The 6,647-nt window shown below is 41.8% G+C and overlaps 1 long non-coding RNA gene across 1 annotated transcript in view; it reads left to right on the top strand.

The window, feature by feature from the left end:
* The window catches only part of LOC141374279 (uncharacterized), a 40,803-nt gene extending 38,190 nt beyond the window's left edge, over positions 1-2,613 (top strand). The window contains exon 3 of the long non-coding RNA XR_012381040.1: positions 2,211-2,613. This is a non-coding gene — a long non-coding RNA (uncharacterized lncRNA). The remainder of the gene's footprint in view (positions 1-2,210) is intronic.
* The last annotated feature ends 4,034 nt before the right edge of the window (positions 2,614-6,647 follow it).

Genomic DNA, 6,647 nt, shown 5'->3' with positions numbered 1-6,647 from the left:
ATATATATATATATATAATATATAATATATAATATATAATATATATATTTTTCATTTTTTTAAAGATTTTATTTATTTATTTGACAGAGAGAGATGCAGTGAGAGAAGGAACACAAGCAGGGGGAGTGGGAGAGGGAGAAGCAGGCTTCCCGCCGAGCAGGGAGCCTGATGTGGGGCTCGATCCCAGGACCCTGGGACCATGACCTGAGCCAAAGGCAGACGCTTAACAACTGAGCCACCCAGGCGCCCCTATATATATGTATTTTTTTAAAGTAAACTCTACCCCCAGCGTGGGCCTTGAACTCATGACCCTGAGATCAAGAGTGGCATGATCTACTGACTGAGCCAGCCAGGCACCCCTCTTTGACTTTTTATAATAAGCATATGTTCACATATAACATGCATGATTTAAAAAAATATATAATAAAAGTCTTTTTTACCTGATTAAAGAAAAACCCAGTATCGAGAAAACAGATGGGGGGAAAAATGTCCCAAAATTAACAAGATGTTTTGGGACAATAAGATCTTGAGTGCATGGATAATCTTCTTATGCCATTTTTATCTATAGGCATGACAATAAAGAGTGAGAAAAATGTTTAATGATGACTAATTTTCTCTGCTGGGTGGCAGCAGCTAAGTTAGTGAAAGCAAAGAGATACTTGAGGCTTTGAAGTCCAAAGGCCTGTGTTCATACCCTCCTTAGTGTATCTTATTCTCTTTGAATCTGGGCAAATTATTTACCATCTCCAAGCCTTAGTTTTCTCATCTGTAAGATGGGTTGATAATAACACTACGTAATAGGATCTCTTTGAAGGTTAAATGAGCTAATGTCCATAAATCACGAGGAACATTGTGGGTGCTCCATCACCATTAATTCATTCTTCGCATTTTCCAGGCTGCCTTGGAGATGGAGTACCCCTCCATGGTTTTGTGCTGGTCTTCATTTATTTTCCTTAGGCTAACTTGTACTCCTAATGTGTGTGTAATTACAATGACAAGTTAATTTTGTATAATGTTTACCAACATTTTCACATACTATGCTACACTACCCACCTTGAATCTTTGTATACAACTGTGTCAGTCTTCTTTTTAGCTTCTTTCTGCTGGGTGCTCCGGAGTAAACAGGGTGGTAAATACACCACCAAGAATGTTTTTGCAATAAGAAAATTCTAGGGCTGCTTCAGTCCCCTCGATTTACAGAGCCAAGAGAGCTTAAGTGTTCTGTTTAAGGGCCATTATACAAGTTAGTTTATGGGGCATCACAAATACCCTAACACTTAGTGGCTTAAAATAACCATTTATTTGGCTCATCATTCCCCCTTTTTTTATATTTTTAAAGATTTATTTATTTATTTGAGAGAGAGAGAGCACGAGAGCTCATGAGTGGAGGGACAGAGGGAGAGAGAATCTCAAACAGACTCCGCCCTGAGTGCGGTTGGCTCCTCATTCTGACGGTAGTTTTTATGATCTGAACCAGGCTCCACTTTTCTTGACGGGGCTGTTACTACTATGTCTGGAACCCTGGCTAGGATGGCTAGCGTAGCTAGAGCCCCTCTTTCCATGGCCTCTTAACCTCCAGTAAACTAGTCCAGGTCTATTCACATAGTGGTGCCAGGTTCCAAAAGTAGCAAGAGAGGAAGTTGCAGTGCCCCTTGGGGCCTAGACTTACAACTCACATGGTGTCACTTTAGTTGCGTTCTTGTAGCCAAAGTGAATCTTGAGAACAACTACGATTTTAAGGGCAGGGAAATAGACTCCACTTTTTGATGGTAGAAGCTGAAACAGGGAAAGGCGAGGGACTGGGGAGATTTTTTGCGATCTACCCTGATACATAGCTAATTAGTGGGTATGCTTTGATGAGAAGTCAAATCTGATGACTCTTGATCCAGCAATTCCTCTTCTGGGAATATATCCAAAGAAAATGAAAACACCATGTTGAAGAGCTATCTGCATCCCCATGTTCACAGCAGCATTATTTATAATAGCCAAGTCATGAAAGCAACCTAAATGTCCCTCAATGAATGAATGGATAAAGAAAATGTGAGATATGTATACATACATAATTCAGCCGTAATAAAGGAAATCCTGACATTTGCTACAGCACAGATGGAACTTGAGGGCATTATGCTAAGTGAAATAAGTCAGACAGAGAAAGAAAAATACTGTATGATCTCACTTACACATGGAATTTTTTTTTTTTTTTTAAGCAGGCTTCATACCCAGCATGGAGCCTAACGTGAAGCTTGAACTCATGACCCCAAGATCAAGACCTGAGCTGAGGTCAAGAGTCGGACACTCAACCAACGGAGCCACCCAGGCGCCCCTATACATGGAAGTTTTTTGAAAAGTTCATAGACAAAGAGATCAGATTTGTTACCAGAGGCAGGTTGTGGGAAATGCAGGGACTGGATGAAGGGGGTCAAAAGGTACAAACTTCCAGTGATAAGATCCGTAAGTACTAGGGATGTAAGCAAACAAACCAACCCCTGATGGTTGAATCCAGACCCACTGCAATCTATTTTTGTAACCAAAAAAACAAAAAACAAAAACCCCTGAAATCTGAAAGCATTCTTAATTTGCTTTTGTTCTCTTAATGTCCCTAGAAATGCATGACTTTCAGTCAAAAGACTACACCGGATATATATATATTTTTTCATAAGATCTAATCATGGAGTTAGCTATCTCAGAGAAGTAGAACGACTTCTCAGTGACATTCTTAAAGAATGAGGGTAAAACTTGTCTTCCATAGGCTGAATCTAGGACAAAACTGTTGAAAAAGATGAGGGAGTGAGGACAGTATACATAAGGACTTTTATGTCCCTGAGTCAGTCACGAATGGAAAGTAAAAAACAAAACAAAACAAAACAAAAAACCCCACAATACTTAAAAAAGTCTGCCTCAGGCAATCTCAAAACGTTTGACATTTTGTTTATTGGAAAAATGTAGCTTTTTGTAATTAAAAAAGTTTTGACAACTGAAAGTGACTTTAAGACCTGTTAAAATCAGGTAAGCGAAGCTGCTGCTGATCTCAAAGTTTTTATCTTAACATTGAGGGGTTGGAGGCTGTGGATTTTGAGCTGTACGTGTGTGTAACAGGTACTGAGGAGGGAAAACGCGTCCCAGTGAAACATTTTTAGATCGAGATGATACCTAGGGCTGCCGAAGCCTATTCGTGTTCTACTTTTATATGGTAACTATAAAAGAAATAAGCCCTGTTAAGGTAGCGTTCTGTTGGAAGCAATCCTTATTTGATTTGTCAACTCTGTCGACAGTATCTTGACTGCCGTGGGCACCTAGTCTCCACTGGCTTGGGACAGCTTACAACAGCCGCGTGAAGGCAAGAAGGGGATTCATTATGCCGGCAGGGTCCTCACCTTACCTCCTGTGTTGTCTAGGTTCAGTGCCGCCCTTGTTCGTGTCCACACTAGGGGGTGCTGGGATGGTCCAATCATGGCTCCCAGTTCAGTCTAGATACATAGTCTATGCAACAGTAGTTGCTAAGGATAAATGGTCTACCTCCCCAACCGTGTCTGAGTGATGATCAGACGGTAGCTTTACTTTATTTGCGTGGCTCTGCAGTCTGCAGCCTCCTTCACTCTGAGCTCTGCCTGTCCTCTCGCGGCTTCCTGTGCTCTGTCTGCTCTAGGGCCAGGAGAGAGTGTGCCAGCTCTTTTCATGTGAAGGCACTTCCCAGCAAGGGTTCTGAACACGTAAGAAGTCTCTGGAAGGCTCAGTTTCAGGTAGACTTTTGGAAGGAAAGTAACTGACTCCCGTACACTTAAATGATAAAGGACTTTTATTGGAAAGATATAGGGTGGCTCAGCAAAACAGAAAAAAGCTGAACTAGCAAGCCTTAGAAAAGACAGGAACCAGAGACACTCCAGGAATCAAGGAGCAGGAATTCAGGAGAATCTCTCCACATTCCAGAGCGGGGAGGGGATTGTATCAGTCTGGCTTGTGTCAAATTGGCCAGAACCAGGATAGGGCATCTTGAGTGACAGTCCAGAGAAACGGTAGGCAGCGTGGGAGGGGGTAATTGCCTAAGGAAGGTTGCGATACTACCCTCTCAATGAGGGGGCAGGGGGCTGCCTCAGTCGGGAGAGTGCAACTCTTGACCTCAGTGTCATGAGTTCGAGCCCCACGTTGGGTGTAGAGATTACAAAATAACGAACAAACAAACAAACAAACAAATAAGGTGGCAGGATTGCTGGCTGTGCAAAACAGCAGACGTCCTTACCCTTGGAAACGCAGGTGCCATAGTACTTTTGGTCAAGTGCCCTCTTTGGGTGTAGCAGTGTGTGTGAGGGGGGGTGTTTTTTAAACATTCCACCCCTGAAGTTCATGGAACTGCTCTGGGTGGCGTTTATTTCGATTTTGGAGACAGCAGGCCTGGCTTTGACGCCCAGTGCTGCCATTTCGTAGCGGTGCAAGCTTGAAATGGTTACATACTTAACCTTTCTGGATCCTGGTTTTCTTATTAGAAAAATGGAAATCCTCAAAATATTTTCATCACAGTGTTAGTATAATGACTGAATGAATTAATACATCGTAATACATTTGGACTAGCGTCTAACATCTAAAAGCTGGATATTCTCAGCTATTATTAGGGAGAGGTAATGCATTGTATTGTCCAAGATCTTTAACTACGGTTTAAAATATTGATTATGCTTACTGAAACTATGAAATGGCCTCCTGGCTTCACAGGTCATAATATTCCTGTTGGATTTTCACTGCATTAGTTTTATTTGCTGCTGTAACTAATTAGCACAAAGTTAGCGCCTTAAATAAACAGATGCATTTCTTGCCCTTTTGAAGGTCAGAGTCTCATTCCTTCTGGAGGAGAGGATCTATTCCTTGCCTTTTCAGTTTCTAGAGGCTGCCTTCATTCCTTGGCTCCAGGCCCCTTCCATCGTCAAAGCTAGCAATCACATCACTCAGACCTCTTCTGTTTTTGGGTATCACATATCCTTCCCTTTTCCTTATAAGGACCTCCTCCCTCTTTCCCTTGTAAGACCCTTAACCATTACCTTGAGCCTGCGTGGATAATACAGGATAATCTCTCCATCTCAAGATTTTTTTTTCTTAAATATTTTATTTTTAAGTAAGCTCTACACCCAACGTGGGGCTCAAACTTACAGCCCGAGATCAAGAGTCACATGCTGTACCCACTGAGCCAGCCAGGCGCCCCTCTCTCTTAAGATCTTTTGATGTAATCAAATCCGCAAAGTTCCTTTTGCTATACAGGTTCTGGGGATTAGGACCTGGACAACTTTGGTTGGGGGGCATTATGCTGCCTACTGCAACCATTAATGAATAGTTGCTGCATTATAAATTGCTAATGAGTTCTTGTCCAGAATGGTTAAGCCTGTTCACTGAGGTCAACACAGCTCCTTCGTTGTCCTTGGGTAGTGTTTCATTAGAATCCAAAATTGAGGGGTCTATTTTTTGAGTGAAAGAACATGTGAATTATTGCAAGATAGACTTCCTCTATCAGATATAGCTTGGCTAGATTTTGAAATGCTATTAAGAAAAGGATCTGCTCCCAAATATAGTATTGGCAAGTTTGACACCTTTGCATTGGGGAAGACCAATCTTTGGGGTTTGGGGTTTGGACCAGGGGAGAGGTTTGTGTATTCTGTGTCATGTTCTAATTTACGGACTCTATAATCTGTATCTTATCTCTGAATGGCTTTGTGTCTACCTCAGGTGCAGTGGTTTTTGATGGGGGGGTGATTTTGCTTCCCTCCTTCACCCAGGGGATATTTGATTGTCAATGACTGAGGGTGGGTGGACATTTGGTGGGTAGAGCGCAGGGATGCTGCTAAACATCCTACAACATGTGGAACGGCCCCCATACACAGCAAGAAAGAATGATCCCCCCCAAAATACCAATAATGTTGAGGCTGAGAAATCCTGCTTTAGCGAGTATCCCAGTTTTTTCCTTGATTGTTTTTTCCCTGATTGTTTTTTTCCCCTTGATTATTTGATTCATTGTGAGATAGCACCCTAACAGATTATAGGAAAGGTGGTTTTAGCTAATTGAATTTGGATTTTACCAAACCATGTTTCCTGTCATTAAGCAAGTATAATTTTGCCTGTTAAAACAAATAACCTATCCTTTTGATGATTCTTTTACAAATGTAATGATATAAGACTAAAGAATATTCTGGAAATGAGAGGCAAATTCGTTTTAGACTCCGTGTTTCAGGGTTTGTTTTTTTGTTTTGTAACATTCATGACATTGATTTAAATAAAACATTTATTTTCCTTTCTGTGGGAGGGGAGGGAGCATGACTATAACTGCAAATGTTTTCTCAGTGGAGGGTTCGTGAATCTTCTTTTTTTTATTTAAAGATTTTATTTATTTATTTGACAGAGAGAGACACAGTGAGAGAGGGAACACGAGCGGGGGGAGTGGGAGAGGGAGAAGCAGGCTTCTCGCAGATCAGGGAGCCCGATGCGGGGCTCGACCCCAAGACCATGACCTGAGCCGAAGGCAGATGCTTAACGACTGAGCCACCCAGGCGCCCCGTGAATCTTCTAATGAACTTCCCGATTTCCTGCATCAATCCATCATGTAAGTCCCTGATTTTGTAAAGGCAGCCTAATATTTTGGAGTTTTCTTGTGAGGCTGTAAATTCCGAAAT

Source organism: Callorhinus ursinus, unplaced genomic scaffold (assembly GCF_003265705.2).
Source record: "Callorhinus ursinus isolate GAN/ISIS: 27379988/994484 unplaced genomic scaffold, GSC_fseal_2.0 scaffold16, whole genome shotgun sequence".
NCBI classification, from domain to species: Eukaryota; Metazoa; Chordata; class Mammalia; order Carnivora; family Otariidae; genus Callorhinus; species Callorhinus ursinus.
The sequence above is the reverse complement of the archived record's forward strand: the minus strand, read 5'-3'. Positions and strand labels throughout refer to the sequence as shown.